We start from the raw sequence: 15,225 nt of genomic DNA on the forward strand, positions 1-15,225 counted from the left end.
TAGAAGGGAAAGGCCAGCTGTAAGGGACAGAGAAAGGTTGTTAACACGGATCCCTTTGCTAGCTGAGGGGATTATAAATAACGTTTTTAAGTGAAACTGTCTATGTATCATCTATATTTTCTTTCTTTATTAGTTCATGATTTCTGTGTGTTGTCTGATTTCTTCTTTGATTCATAGGAGTTTTTATATAAAACTCAGATCTCCTGATTTCTCTTTGATCCCCAACAGCATTGCTAAACAGCTATACTCCAATATAAAATTTAAAAGTAAAAAAAAAAAAGAACACTGGGGTACAGAGGATCACTTTATAGAAAATCACTGAGGCCAGAGTCTGAGAAACCCTGTCCTTCTGAGGCTGAAAGGTCAAGCATCAACAGCAGATTCGAGACCCGAGTTGGGATGAGCAGCCCCCCTGGGTCCTGTCGGTCTGTACCATGAGCTCCAGGGCTCCTCCATCACTGACTGCTGCTTTCTTTTGCTGGGAGCCGCTTTGATCGAAACTTGGATTCAACCCCTCAGTGAACTAAATTAGAGTGAATGCTATCCACAGTAGTAGACTCATTAAAGTATCAAGTGATGGCTTCAACTTCAACCAAAAGAGGTTTTCAGAGAGATAAGAAAACAGACACAAACAGTAGAGAAGTAGAATTATTTGCAATAATTCTAATGAGAAGGGATTCAGTGGGGGAAAGAAGTTAATAGACCATCTCATAAAACAGAAGTAAAATTTAGAGCTTCAAAGTTCAATACTATGTCTATTTTAATTGAGGCGTAGTCAGACACGAAAGTAGAATAAAGTGATCTTGGAATCAATCATCAAAGGAGAAGAATACCATTTAAGATAATTAGAAAAATGACTCAAAAAATGAGATAATTCTCAACAAGTAATTATTTTTATGAATGCAAGGCTCACTTAGTAAAACTCTTCTAAAAAAACAGAACCCTGAGTTCATTTAATAGCATTACATTAGGGTGCAGTTATTTGCCCAGTTTTACAATTCTACTCTGTAATGAATCCTACCTGCAAAGACAGATAAAGAGGGCTAAAATCAGGTTGCCTTTAGATTTGCATATACAACGTTGAGTAAGAGAAGAAAGAATTGGGAAGGTCTTAACAAACGCTGCCTATCACCTGTGGCCAAACCAAACCTGGGCTATAAATTGCAATGGCTCTAACATTCTGTAACACGAACTCTGTTTTCTTGTTCCTGATTAAGATCTATCCACTTGGCCTCTTTTTAAAGACTTGTGCACATTCGAACACACCTTTGAGACTCCAAACTGGACTTCTGTACCACGTTCTATTTTGGGTAACCACAAAGGTGCTGGAAATTTCAAGTAGTAATAAACACCACAACCTACAAACTGAAGAACGTGATCTGGTGAAAACCTGATCCCCTGGGCTGTGGACTCCAGTTATTCTTTGGAGTGTTTGACTTAGAGATTTAGACCAGGTTAGGTCATCTTTGCTGTGATGATTTTATTCTTCCAGCTAACGTATTATGGCTCTTTCATTCCCCCTATAACCACAATTCAGCTTAACGCTATTTTTAAAGCTTGCTTTTTTTGTGCCCCGAGATGGATACTAGGTCCTTTCTCTGTTCATATGAAATGATGCTGTCCACTAACTGTCTCCATGGAGAACTCGTTCCTATTCATAGGCGGAGCTCATCTTATCTGGATTTTAATTGAACACAAGGTTATCAGAGCCTTCATGTTTCATGCATAACTTGTTCAGAATGTAGTCATAATAATTGATTTATCAAAATATAATTTATCAAATCAGTGATAAATTACATTTATAATTTATATATAATATAGTTACATAAGTCGATATATTTATAGAAGGAAACCTTTGTGTGGTGCCTTCAGAATATATTAGTTTCTTATGACAGAATCATTCGAGACAGACATAACATTGAATTCATCTTGATTTTTAATGCAATATTTCATGCATCTCCTTCTTATATAGTAAAGAATCTTGAACACATACAAGGTGAGGAATGGTTATGTAAGTTTGCTGCTATTCTTGCTTCTCAACTGTCTTCTCACTGTCTTAGTATATTTAGAAGTTTTGAGTTTGAAGTGTCTTCCTACACATGTAAATTCTTGCATAGTTTCCAAATCAAAGTGAGCAGTGCCTCAAGGGCTGTGTTTGCCATTTCTGTTTCAACGAAAAATGATATACGTACAGTCATGAAAAGGCTTATGAACGGTCCTTGCTAACTTCCAGGTTGATGAAACAGGGCTTTAGTTTCACACACTTCAGCAGGCAGGATATGCAGGGTATTGTTTCTTATACTTATCTCCACTGTCTGCTTCAGTGGTTTTGTTAACTTTGTTCTCAGAGGCACTAGCATTGGGTTAAGATATAAAACATAAGAACAACGAAGTGAGTAAATCAGTCTATTAACACATACCGATTAGTGCCCACACTTGCACACAAAAACACACTTAAAACTGAAACGTTCCTGATTCTCACTTACATGATAATCTCTGTGGCTCTACAAGTAAAATAAGTGTATCTCTGTCATTTCATCTGTTGGATATGTACTAATGGTTTCCTCCAAATGGATAAGGGGTATACACTTTGGGAATTATTACAAGATACCTGAGTAGCTGCGTGACTCGAAAATTGGAATGATTTCCACCTTCAAAGAGTTAAGAAATATATGGACTCATATTTCACTCCATTTATCTGGATAGCCAGTCACAGTCACAGATGGTCTCTTCACATAAAAGAAACTTTAATGTTTTTTAAAACCGAAGTATAGTTGATTTACAATATTGTATTTGTTTAGAGTATACAGCAAAGTGATTCAGTTATATGTATATATAATCTGTACATATTGTTGCTGTTGTTTAGTTGCTAAATTGTGTCCAGCTTCTCCAGGCTCCTCGGTCCTTGGGATTGTCTGTATATATTAATATAGCTATACAGGGCTTCCCCGGTGTTTCAGTGGTAAGGAATCTGCCCGCAATGCAGGAGATGCAGGTTGAATCCCAGAGTAGGGAAGATACCTTGGAGAATGAAATGGCAACCTGCTCCAGTATTCTTGTCTGGGAAATCCCATGGACAGAGGAGCCTGGTGGGCTACTGTCCATGGGTTTGCAAAAGAGTCGGAAACAACTTAGCAACTAAATAACAACAATATATACCTGTGTATGTGTGTGTGTGTTTAAAATCTTTCTACCATAGGTTATTACAAGATTTAAATGTAGTTCCTGTGCTACACAGTAAATCCTGTTGTCTGTTTTGTATACGGTAATGTGTATCTGTTGATCACATACTCCTGATTTATCCTTCCCCGCTCCTTTCACTTTTGGTAACCATAAGTTTGTTTTCTATGTCTGTATCTTGGTTTCTGTTTTGTAAGCAAATTAATTTGTATTATTTTTTTAGATTCTACATGTAAGTGGTGTCATATAATATTTGTCTCTGTCTGACTTATTTCACTCAGTGTGATAACCTCTAGGTCCATCCATGTTATTGCAAATGGCTGAGTAGTAGTCCATACCACATCTTCTTTATCAGTTCATCTGCTGATGGACACTTAGTCAGCTTCTGTGTCTTGACTATTGTAATTTGTGTTGCTATGAACACTGGTGTGCGTGTATCTTTTACAATTAGAATTCTCGTCTTTTCCAGATATATGCCCAGGCGTGGGATTGCTGGATCATATGGTAGCTCTATTTTTAGCTTTTAAAGAAAACTCTATACTGAGAAACTTTCACATTTTAATGTCATGAATGTTAACTTCCTTATTCTTATAATAGTCCTCTGGGTGGGTAGAAAGCATCTCTCATTTCACATATAATAACTCTAAAATTTATTTATTACTTAGCAACTGGCTTTATTAATTTAGGGCAGAATTCGAGATTCCCTGGTCACATTTTCCTGAAATGAATGACTTGTGTAACTCAGCACTGATTCTGTATCATTGAAACTGCTTTCCTCTTTCACATCCCATAAATGGAAAGAAGAGCTGATTTTGGTGTTTGGTAATAAATATTCCATATCCTCTGAAAAAGTTTGAACACTGAGTTGGAGACCATGAATGTGGGGAAAAGCAATAAAAGATGTCAGTGTGATTTAAAAGCATAGTAATATACTGTTTTTAATGATGCTTATTAAAATGGCATTTTTAATAAACAACTTTAAAGATTTTCCTAATTCTGAAAAGTATGCTTATTTTCAATGCAACTTAAAAATGACATCTATTTAAATTAGAATGAGTACAGTTTGCCAATGCACCATTTAATTACCACTCAATGGGATGCATACATTCACCATCTACATTAGAAAAAAAAATTGGGAAATATATTTATGAATACAGTAATTGTTTAAGAGAATTTTCTACACTTCATATCACCATATGTTTTGTGTGTATAGGCTCACACATTCATGAATTAGGCCATTCAGCTTCATATACAAAGTATAAATAAACCTTAAGACTGTAAGCTCCACAGGGACAAGAACTTCTGCTTTGTTCACGTTAGTACAGTACTAATATAGTACTCACAGGAATAAGCTTACTTGATCCTGGTGGAAAGTGAATGATGAATAATGGAAGAACCAAAGCAGTGAGACAGGCCATGTGATGTATATTGAACAATGAATGCTTTGGAAATGATCTTTTGAATTTGAAATGATCTTTTTTCCATCTTATTTTTCTTATTTTAAATGTTCTGAATCTATTTCACCTAGTGTGTTAGTGCTTACAGGTTAGGAGTCTTAATGGCTATCTATGGTTCTAGTTCCTATCTTAAAAATGTGAAAGAGATAAGATTGTTTTCCCTCAAAGTATCCATACATGCTCTCAGAGCGGCCACTTCTCCTTTAGATCACAGAGCCGTGGTTAACAAAGCGAAATTGTTCCACGTGTACATAGCCACAAGACTCTTAATTCTTTTCGAACTCCAGTTGAACTGTATTTGATTCCAAAGTAGAACTAATCATTCTTAATCCGGAGGTAAAACCATCACCACCAGTAAACAGGCCCACTGACATTGAGCACAAAAAACTCAAGCTGTGATCAATTTCTAGCGGTACATCTTCCAAATAGTCTCCCAAATAAAGTGGAGGCAAATTGTGGCAATAAAAGGAAATTTATAAAATATGTATAACCAGTGATTCATTTTGTTTTTAATTTCTATTGCTTCACTTTGCAACATCAGGTTGAGATGTCTAAGCGCCTTTGGTGCCCCATAGATTTCCTTCGGCCCTCACCAATATGCATCTCCTTATTTTGAAATTTTCAAAACTCAAGGTTAATTTAGAAAATATAAACAAGCAAAAGAAGAAAAGAAAATTTCATCTGCAATCTCACCACAGAGAGAGAATCCTTATTTGCCTTCTAGATTGATTCCCCCCACTCCTTAATTCTATTGTTTGTTGATTCCCGTCTTTGAGAATAAAGATACTTGGTATAGTCTGGTCAATAAATATTTCTATTGAGTCCACAAAGAAAAAATATAGAGAGGAGGATAACATGGGAATTATAATATTTTGGGGGGAGCTAGTCAGAAGTTTCCACAAAGAATCAATCTAGAAAAATGTTAGAGCACCGGTTTGGAATCTGGCCGGCCCAAGTTTGATTCCTCCCTTCCCCACAAGTGTGACCCTGTACAAGATGTTTAACTTCTCAGACCCTGTTTCCTCTTCCGTAAAATGAGAATAATACCCTCATCAGAGTGTTTTTGTGAATAGTCAGTGAGAGGTATTTGAAGAATTTGGCAAGCTGCCCAACACAGTATGCATTCAGTGAATGGTAGCTAACATTTATAAGAAAACTTACTGTTATTTGACATTCCTAACTAACAGTTGCAGGTCACCAAGCTCAGCACCACGTGACTTGAAGATTAATTTTAGATCAGCTCAAGAAAAACATAATTAAGCAGGTAAATCTATTGGCAAAAGACCCTATAACACATTCTGGAGCAAGTCCTTTGGGATTGTAGGGCTCATTAAAATTCTTCTCTATTAGCTCAGTTAATGGTGGGATGGCTATTTGGAATTGGGATCTTTAAAAATAATGATCTCCCCCATTCTATCCTAACACGGTGTTTTCACTTAATAACTCTGCGAAGTTTGCCTTGGCATGAAATAATTCGGTGATAACCAGAAGATAGAAAAGTATGTGGGTTAGATTATTCTAAAAGCTTCTTTGAGTTTTAAAGGTCAAGTTTAAGAACTATGTGATCACGGAAAGTCTGGTGGGTTTTATACTAAGATGCTTTACATTATCTCTTGTGGAAATTCATGCAGATACTTTTGCAGTAGATAGTTTTTGCCCTGGGCCCAATCCAGGTCTATCATGTCAAGACCTCTCTGCTAGGTCCCCTTTTCTCTTTCATCCCAGAAGACTTCTGATGGCAGAGTTGTCATTTATTGAGAGCCAGTTATGTGCTAGGCACTGTTGTAGGTACTTTTGCATGAATTATTTCATGTACTAGAACTAACGGGCCTACGACCCAGGCATAATATCCTCATTTACCTGGTTCCAGACCTGTGGTAGAAAGATGTTAAATCACATGCCTGCACTTACATCCCTTGAAGGCCACGCCCATGACTGGACCTTACTCTACCCTGCAGGCTCCTCCCTACCTGCCCCTGCTGCTGCTGCTAAGTCGCTTCAGTCCTGTCCTACCCTGTACGACCCCATAGACCCCATAGACAGCAGCCCACCAGGCTCCCCTGGCCCTGGGATCCTCCAGGCAAGAATACTGGAGTGGGTTGCCATTTCCTTCTCCAATACAGGAAAGTGGAAAGTGAAAGTGAAGTTGCTCAGTTGTGTCAGAGTCTTCATGACCCCATGGACTGCAGCCCACCAGGCTCCTACAGCCATGGGATTTTCCAGGCAAGAGTCCTGGAGTCGGGTGCCATTGCCTTCTCCGACATTATAACATGGGCAGATTTATTACTCATCTGATAATCTTCTTCATGTAATTTAACCAACCAAATAAACACAGTTTAGTATCTCTCTTTGGAATGTTTCAGGGGCCCTCTGAAGCACCCCAATATTAGCTAGAGGTCAAAAGAACTTCAGAAGAATTCTATTTAGGAAGTTTTATCGAAAAGATCAATTAAAAGGGTTTAGAACATTTGGCCAGATTTAGCCAACGTTGATGGGTGTATCATTTAGCTTGTTGATATGTCAGAATAGGGGTAAATACCAAGGCTCAAGGTCTAGTGAACGTCAGCTCCGCCATCTTGGACCTAGTTGACTCTAACCAGTTTTCTTATGGCTGTGTCATTTCTAACAAAATCCATTTATCTAACTAATTGTAATCCAATTTTAGAAAATCCTGATCATGCATAACTCTTTTTAGTATTTTTTCATACCTTTTTCTTTTTTGTTACTGAAAACACACTTCCTACTTTCCTTTAGCAACCTAGAACTAACTTTTATATTAGTATTTTATAGATTGGTGAGCATAAATACTAGTGATAATTTCTAAAACCCTTGCTTTCTTAGAACATTTTAGGATGGCACCAAACATTATTCATTTATAGTCCCAAATCTCTTTAGTTTCTCTGTAAAAAGGAAATTAGTGTTTAGTAGTAAATGTTTCAAAATCTTATTTTATTTGGAAATGACCTAACTATTCAATAGACTACCAACACTTAACACACTTACCTCTTTCTTTAAAAAAAACTGCAGGGACTTTGATGCAGAATGAAAGAAAATTTGTCTTTGACAAGGCTCATACAAAGGGAAAAGCAGTTATGGGCTATTGAAACTTACTTAATTCATACTGTTATTTACTGACCTTTAAAAATCAGCAACCAACAATAATGAGCGTAAAATTGTTTACTAAATACAATTAACTGGGACTTCAAACTGTAATTTGGATTTTTACAACAACCCCATGAATAAACGACATCAGACAGGAGAATGGAGACAGATGAAGGAGGAGGAAGGGCAAAGTGGGATCAGGGTAGGGGGTTTTGGGGGGGCACACTCACATTCCTGAGTGTCTGGGGCCCTCTTGGCACCTGGTGCTATTCAGTGAGGCAGATCCCTATTCCATTTGTGATGAACTACAGGGAAAGTCTGAAACTGATCAGTATGTTGACACTGTTAGGGTCGAGGACCTTCCATTCACAGAAATCCATAAATACAAAAATCCAAATGCATCTTCAAGCATTGGCCTGGACATAGAACTGCAGGCACACAATCCACCCCAAACTCTCGAGCTATTTGGCTTATCTGAGAGAGTTCCAGATTATGCTTCCTTGACCCAGTTCCCCTTCCCGCATCCTCTGGGAAGGCTCAATCTTCTCACTTCCATGTTGGAATGCCCTCTTACCACAGGAAAGGAGGGGAGAGAGGATTTTCTAGAAGGTAGAAGAGAAATGAGGAGCTTTCAGATTCCTCCCACTTTGGGAACTTCAAGGACCCCCTTGACATGATGCAGGGGTCCAGGTGATGATGTTCTGATGACCGAGGTCCTACCATGTGGAGTATGGGAAGGGTATGGCAGGACTCACGCATCCCAAGGGCCCCAGCCTGGGGAGAAGCCGATTTTCCTCCAACCAGGAAAAGTGGCTGCCAGTAGTGGTAGTCAAATTCATTACTCATCAAGTCCATTGAGTTTGATGCACAAAAGGTAAGCGTGTTCACATCTGATGAATAAAAATGCAAGTTGTGTGCAGGGTTGGCTTTATGGACCTGTGGTGCCTCGGAAGTAAAGAATCCACCTGCCAATGAAGGAGACGTGGGTTCAATCCCTGGTCCAGGAAGATCCCGTGGAGAAGGAAATGGCAACCCACTCCACTATTCTTGCCTGGGAAATCCCATGGACAAAGGAGTCTTGGCGGGCTACAGTCCATGGGGTCACAGTGAGTCAGACACAACTTAGCAACTGAACAACAAACAACCACCTGAGCATTTATACCTGGTCCTGTGCTTAGAAAGGGCAGATGCTGGGTTTAATACTTTATGGTCTTCATCTTGAAATTATCAATAATTTTTGAATAAGGAGTCTCATCATTTCATTTTGCATCAGGCTTTGCCTATTACATGGCAATTCCCATTTGTATGAAATTTCAACACAGATAATTAAAGTTTCCTGAAGTTTCTGAAACTCCAATCTTATGTCCCACATCCTTAAGAGATAACAGATCAAGGTCCGGGGCAGTGTTCTTCCTGTAATTTGCACCATCCTCTGTGAAATCCTTGAATTTAGTCTCACCACCTGCCCCCACCCTGGTTGTACTTTATACCGGAATAAAGGTTTTATAATGGAAATCTTATTACAGTATTTCACCTTCCTGTTTGAACTCTTCCAAAGCCTTCTCATCTACCTGAGCATGACACATGATGCCACCGTCTGGCTCTGGTGTTCTTGTCCGTGTTACCCTCTCTCTGTCCATGTCAAGCACCCTGCATTCCAACCACACCCAACGACTTGACTTTCAGTCCTTAGAACACCTCCTTCTTGCTCCTGTGCTTCAGCACATGCTGTTTGTCAATCACAGAGCTCAGTGTGTTGCAAGACAAGGGCCCACTTACTCTTTATGCCCCATATGTTTCCTTGTTGATACCTTGGGAGCACCCCCCCACAAGCACAGTAGATCCTGTGCATGCCCTACATTTCTATGAATGCCATACTACTCTGAGTGAGAATCACCTATTTTTAAGACTGTTGAGCAGTCCTTGTTTGAGATGCAGCCCAAACACTTAGAAGAGTTGATCTGAGTGTTCCCTCACCTCTATATTGGTATTTGTGATACTCTTTGATCATCATTAGCATCCTTTCCCTCATCCCTGAAGACTGTAAACAGTTCTCAAGAACTGAGTCTGGCAAGTCACCACTGAACTTGCAGAGCCTGCCCAGCACATGCCTCTCTACTCAACTCATTTATATATACATGATTGCTAATAATATTGGGTTGGCCAAAAAGTTCATTCAGGTTTGTCTCTAAGATGGTACCGAAAACCTCAACGAACTCTTTGGCCAATGCAATACTGCTAGCACTTCGTAAGCATCTTCTACATGCTGGGCCCCATTCTACACACTTAACCTTTATAATCCAGTTAAGCCTCAAAAACCCTTTGAGATAATTTATTTTTTTTAATCCTTATTTATTTTTCCCCGCAAAATTGAACTAGTAGTGCTCATAACTTCAATAGGAAAAATAACTTTTGCTCAATACCAAACTACACAAAGGCATGTCTTTTGAGGAAATACATAAATGCATGGTTATACTTCTCTTATAGTACTTATTACTCTTCATCTTCTAATTATAAAAATTAGTGTTCCTGTCTTATCTCTGTTACTAAACTATAAGCTTTTTAAGTGTCTTTCTGTTTCATTTTCTTATCTTTTTATCCATGCCAAACACATTGTAGGTCCTTGAGGATGCAATAAATGACAAAAATGAATGATATGAAAATTCAAGAATGATTTTTAAATATACACTTAAAACTTTGGTAGCTGTATTTGAGTCTGGTCTCTCCTTACATTGTTCTCGGAACTTAGCATCTCTCTCATCCTCTATTTTCCCTATCAAAGCCTTCTTTTCAGTATCAGATAAAATCAGATGCCAACTAATTGATGTGAACATACCAGCAATTGAGACAACAATCTTCAGAAGTCTGGGAAGAAAAGGGAGTTAGAGACTCTTGTCAGTGTGTGGTCAAGGCCAGCTGCAGGAACAGGGGACTCTAGATATTCTAGTCCACTTAGTTATGGACTCACAGTTCTGATGTGTTTGCTGGGCAAATCTAGTTTGAGGATAGTCTTCAAATTGTCTGTCCCTGACATTATACTTGTCAGATGCAATTCTGATTTTATTTCCCTACAGAACGCACTGACCAACTATATAGTAATCCGACCTTTTGGGAAGTGATGTTTCTTAATGTTAGTCAACAACAAACTATTCTGTTTTGTTGGCCAGATAAAATACTGTCACTCTGTGAGATGCATTACATAAGAGTGTAATTCTTATGTACTGATTTCTCAAAAAATGCTTTACTTTTCTCATAACACAAAATAATATACAGGGAGCCAAACAACAGAATGTTGGTTCTGTATATGAACTGTGCAAGTGTTTCATTAAAGAAGACTGAGTAAGTTGTCATGGAAATTGTTCTAATTTGAGACTTACTGGATACATCAATATTTCATTTCTGTACCTGCCATATCTCCCTGAAATGTAAGACATGGAGCTTCATAGGAACTCAGACTTTGTTGTAAAAGGGAATAGCGTTGGTCTAGGTCTTTTTTCCAGTAGTCATGTACGGATGTGAGAGTTGGACTGTGAAGAAAGCTGAGCGCCGAAGAATTGATGCTTTTGAACTGTGCTGTTGGAGAATACTTCTGAGAGTCCTTTGGACTGCAAGGAGATCCAACCAGTCCATCCTAAAGGAGATCAGTCCTGGGTGTTCATTGGAAGGCCTGATGCTGAAGCTGAAACTCCAATACTTTGGCCACCTCATGCAAAGAGTTGACTCATTGGAAAAGACCCTGATGATGGGAAGGATTCGGGGCAGGAGGAGAAGGGGACGACAGAGGATGAGATGGCTGGATGGCATCACCGACTCGATGGACGTGAGTCTGAGTGAACTCCAGGAGTTGGTGATGGACAGGGAGGCCTGGCGTGCTTCAGTTCATGGGGTCGCAAAGAATCGGACACGACTGAGCGACTGAACTGAACTGAGGTCTTTGTAATAGTTAGAAGAGGAAAAGAGCATAAACTGAACTGTATTTCAGTTTCTGTCATTAAAATTAGAACTTGAATTTTCAAAAGAAATGCTTTTCTTCTGGTTGTAAATCAGAACACCTGACTTTTTCTAATTTCTACTGAACTCCTAGCTCTTTTAGTTGAATGACCTCATCCGATAGCAAATGCCTTGGAGTACTAGGACCCTCCTGGGTCCTCGTTGTTAAGCTCCTGTCCTCTCCTCCCCGCTGGGCTTTCTTTGGACCATGGAAGTCAGCACTTCCTCTCACAGACTGGGTTATAAACAGAATGCAGAGGAGTCTGGGAGCAAGGCAGTTCGTGAATGGAACACTCCCCAGGAAGCTTAATTTTATGATTGTAATCTTTCAGTTCTTGACAGTTGCAAAGTTAAATGTTAGTGCCAGGAGGAGTGAACAAGAGTTTCAGGGGTATGCTTTCCCAGTTCTTCCCAAAGGAAGCAAAAGTTTAGGGTTCAAAATGATTATGATGTGTTAATACATCACATAATAATACATACATCAGGTGCAATTATTTTACCAGAGAACTGTCAATATGAGAGGACATTTGGGACTTTGGGTCAAAAGGAAGGTGATTTTCAAATTAAATTAGATTATTCATGGCTTTTTCATTTACTTTTATTTATAAAATGAGAATGACGAAATGCCTCCCTGCTGCCAATAAATCTAAAAGTTAATTTAAAATGTATTAAAAGCATGTTGTTCACTTCAGAAGGAAGGTTCTTAAATTCAAGAAAAAAGTCATATTAATTATATAAATCAGTTATGTTAGTCTTCTAAAATTAAATTTATGTTTGAAAGGAAGTCGAACTACATATAGTAGACTACATATAATATAAAAAGTCATGTTTCTAAGTAAAGTCAGTGTCAAAGAATTCAGAATATATTACCAGTCATCTGAAGTTCTGATCTAAGAAAAAACCCTTTTCCCAAAACAGATTTTCAACAAATGAATAACAGTTTTTCTGGTAAAGGAGATAACGTGCTTTCCCACATTTTTATTGGTTTTTTTTTTTTTTTTCCACATTTTTATTGTTTCCTTGATTGTCAGAGATACAAACATATAGTTAACTTGTTCAGGCGATTAAATTCTGGGGGAAAAGTCTAAAGTGGTTTAAGTGAGCAGGAACATTTTTGGTCGTGTCATGATTTCCTCTGTTGAGGAGGTCGCATGTATTAAGAAGACTGGCTCTGACATTTAACTTAGTATGCTTTAAATGAAAAGCATACTAACCAAAAACAAACAGTTAAATCATAGCAAAGAACAACAAACATTTAAAGATATGTAAACTGAATTCATTCTCATGACGGTTACATGGAATCACATACAGTTTTTATTACCTTGATTCCATCTATTTTCCTTGGTGTCAATTTTATTTGTTGAAATTGATTTAGCAGACTACTTGGGCTAATCATCCAAACTCATCTACTCTAGGCCATTCCCATGACAAGTTGATGGAGGTAAAATGGACATAAAACGCCATCACTCCCTCATGGAATTCACTTTCATATGGAAAGATGAGACACATATAGGGAAAACTCCATTAAAATTAGATAAAAATAATATAATTTACAAACTGATATGAGAGCATCTTAGAAGGAGCAAGTAAATGTGCTATTCATTCAGTCCCTCTTTGGGGACTAATTTAAGATCCCATTATGGAAAATTCCAGTTAAAATACGCTTAAAAGCTTCATGAATTCTCAGATCCTTCATTAAAAGTTAATATATGTAAAGTTCTTAGGATAGTAGCTAGCACAGAGTAAACTCCACACACAGTAGCCAGATACAGTAGCAACCTAAATGTCCATCACAAGATGAATGGATAAAGATGTGGAATGTGTGTGTGTGTATCTATGTACATATATATGCACACATACACACACAGAGTAATATATGGAATATTACTCAGCCCTAAGAAAGAATGGAATGTTGCCATTTGTGACACCTATGAATGGACCTAGAAGGTCTAAGTGAAATAAATCAGACACAGAAAGACTAATAGTATATGACCTCACTTTTATGTGGAATCTAAAAGACAAAACAAGTGAGTAAACATAACAAAGCAGAAACAGACGTCATAGATACAGAGAGCCAACAGGTGGATGCCAGAGGGGAGGAAAAAAAACAAGTGAGGGAGACTAAGTGGTGCAAACTTGCAAAATAAATGAGTCACAGGTATGAAGCGTACAGAGTGGGAAATACAGTCAGTAACTGTGTAAAATCTTTGTATGGTGACAACAACAGCAACAAAAAGCTGATATATGTAAAGCTCTTCAGATAACAGCAGCTGCTGCTGCTGCTGCTGCTAAGTTGCTTCAGTCGTGTCCGACTCTGTGCGACCCCATAGATGGCAGCCCACCAGGCTCCCCTGTCCCTGGGATTCTCCAGGCAAGAACATTGGAGTGGGTTGCCATTTCCTTCTCCAATGCAGGAAAGTGAAAAGGGAAAGTGAAGTCGCTCAGTCGCGTCCGACTCCTAGTGACCCCATGGACTGTAGCCCACCAGGCTCCTCCGTCCATGGGATTTTCAGATAGTAGCTAGCACAGAGTAAAGTCTATGTAATTTTTTATTAGTAGTAGTATCTTTTGGATTGAAAAAACTGAGCAATTTTTTCTGCAGTTTATTGAAATCTTGTTATTCAGTTTTCATTGTTTTCTTGAGTTTAATCAGAGCAATTTTCTTTGGCCATGGAAGGTCTCCCAGTTCCTATGGTTTTTAACTTGAAAAAAATCTCCCAGATGGATGCCTTTTTCTGTCTTGAATTCTTTGTTTAACTATATTCTAAAGCCTTAAAATAAACCTCTTAATTTTTGTAACTCTAGGTTTTAACATTTTTATCTTACGCTAAAAAGCACAAGATACTTTTACTCTTTAGTGTTGATCGTATTTTGATGAATGTGATGGTAACCAGAGATTTTAAGAAAGTTAAAAGAATGGAAATCAATTTTTCTTGGTGTCTGAATTATTCACTAAATGATGTGTGTCCTTTGAGTTTTATCTAAGCTTCTGGTTATATTTCTGCTTTATATCATTGTTAAAATATATGAGTCTTCTCATCAGAAAGACTATTTTATTTTTAAAAATAATAGCATTTAAAATTTTTTCCATCTTTTTTTTCTATCTCAAGTTTCATGATTTAAAAAAAAAAAAACAGAAAATCTTGTCAGTGACCTTTTAATCTTTAAATTCAAGCAACATTTCTGATCAACATTTGCCATTAGTACAACATCAAGGGGAAAAGTGTGATCCATTCATTCAGTCCACAAATACTGACTGAATATTTAATAAATTGACTTGTCTGCTACATGCCTACAAGCTTCCAGCTGCCCTTGCAAAGCAAGCTGAGTTGTCCCTGGAACTTTAATTCTGCGCAAGCAATCTGTACCTTTTCCTGTTCTTGCTATAGTCAGCATCTCCCTTTACCTAAACTGGTTCAAGCCGGTGCTCGAGGTGTATCAGCCAACACAAGTCTATTCACTCTGTTCCAGAACAATTAAGTTATAAAATTTTTAT

The 15,225-nt window shown here is 38.0% G+C and overlaps 2 protein-coding genes across 10 annotated transcripts in view; one reads left to right on the top strand and one right to left on the bottom strand.

Moving 5' to 3' along the window:
* The window catches only part of SORBS2 (sorbin and SH3 domain containing 2), a 211,773-nt gene that overhangs the window by 190,407 nt on the left and 6,141 nt on the right, over positions 1-15,225 (bottom strand). The gene's annotated exons all lie outside the window — the stretch shown is intronic.
* Positions 1-15,225, top strand: part of TLR3 (toll like receptor 3) — a 373,039-nt gene that overhangs the window by 164,250 nt on the left and 193,564 nt on the right. The window lies entirely within an intron of this gene.

This window comes from Bos indicus, chromosome 27 (genome assembly GCF_029378745.1).
Source record: "Bos indicus isolate NIAB-ARS_2022 breed Sahiwal x Tharparkar chromosome 27, NIAB-ARS_B.indTharparkar_mat_pri_1.0, whole genome shotgun sequence".
NCBI lineage: Eukaryota > Metazoa > Chordata > Mammalia > Artiodactyla > Bovidae > Bos > Bos indicus.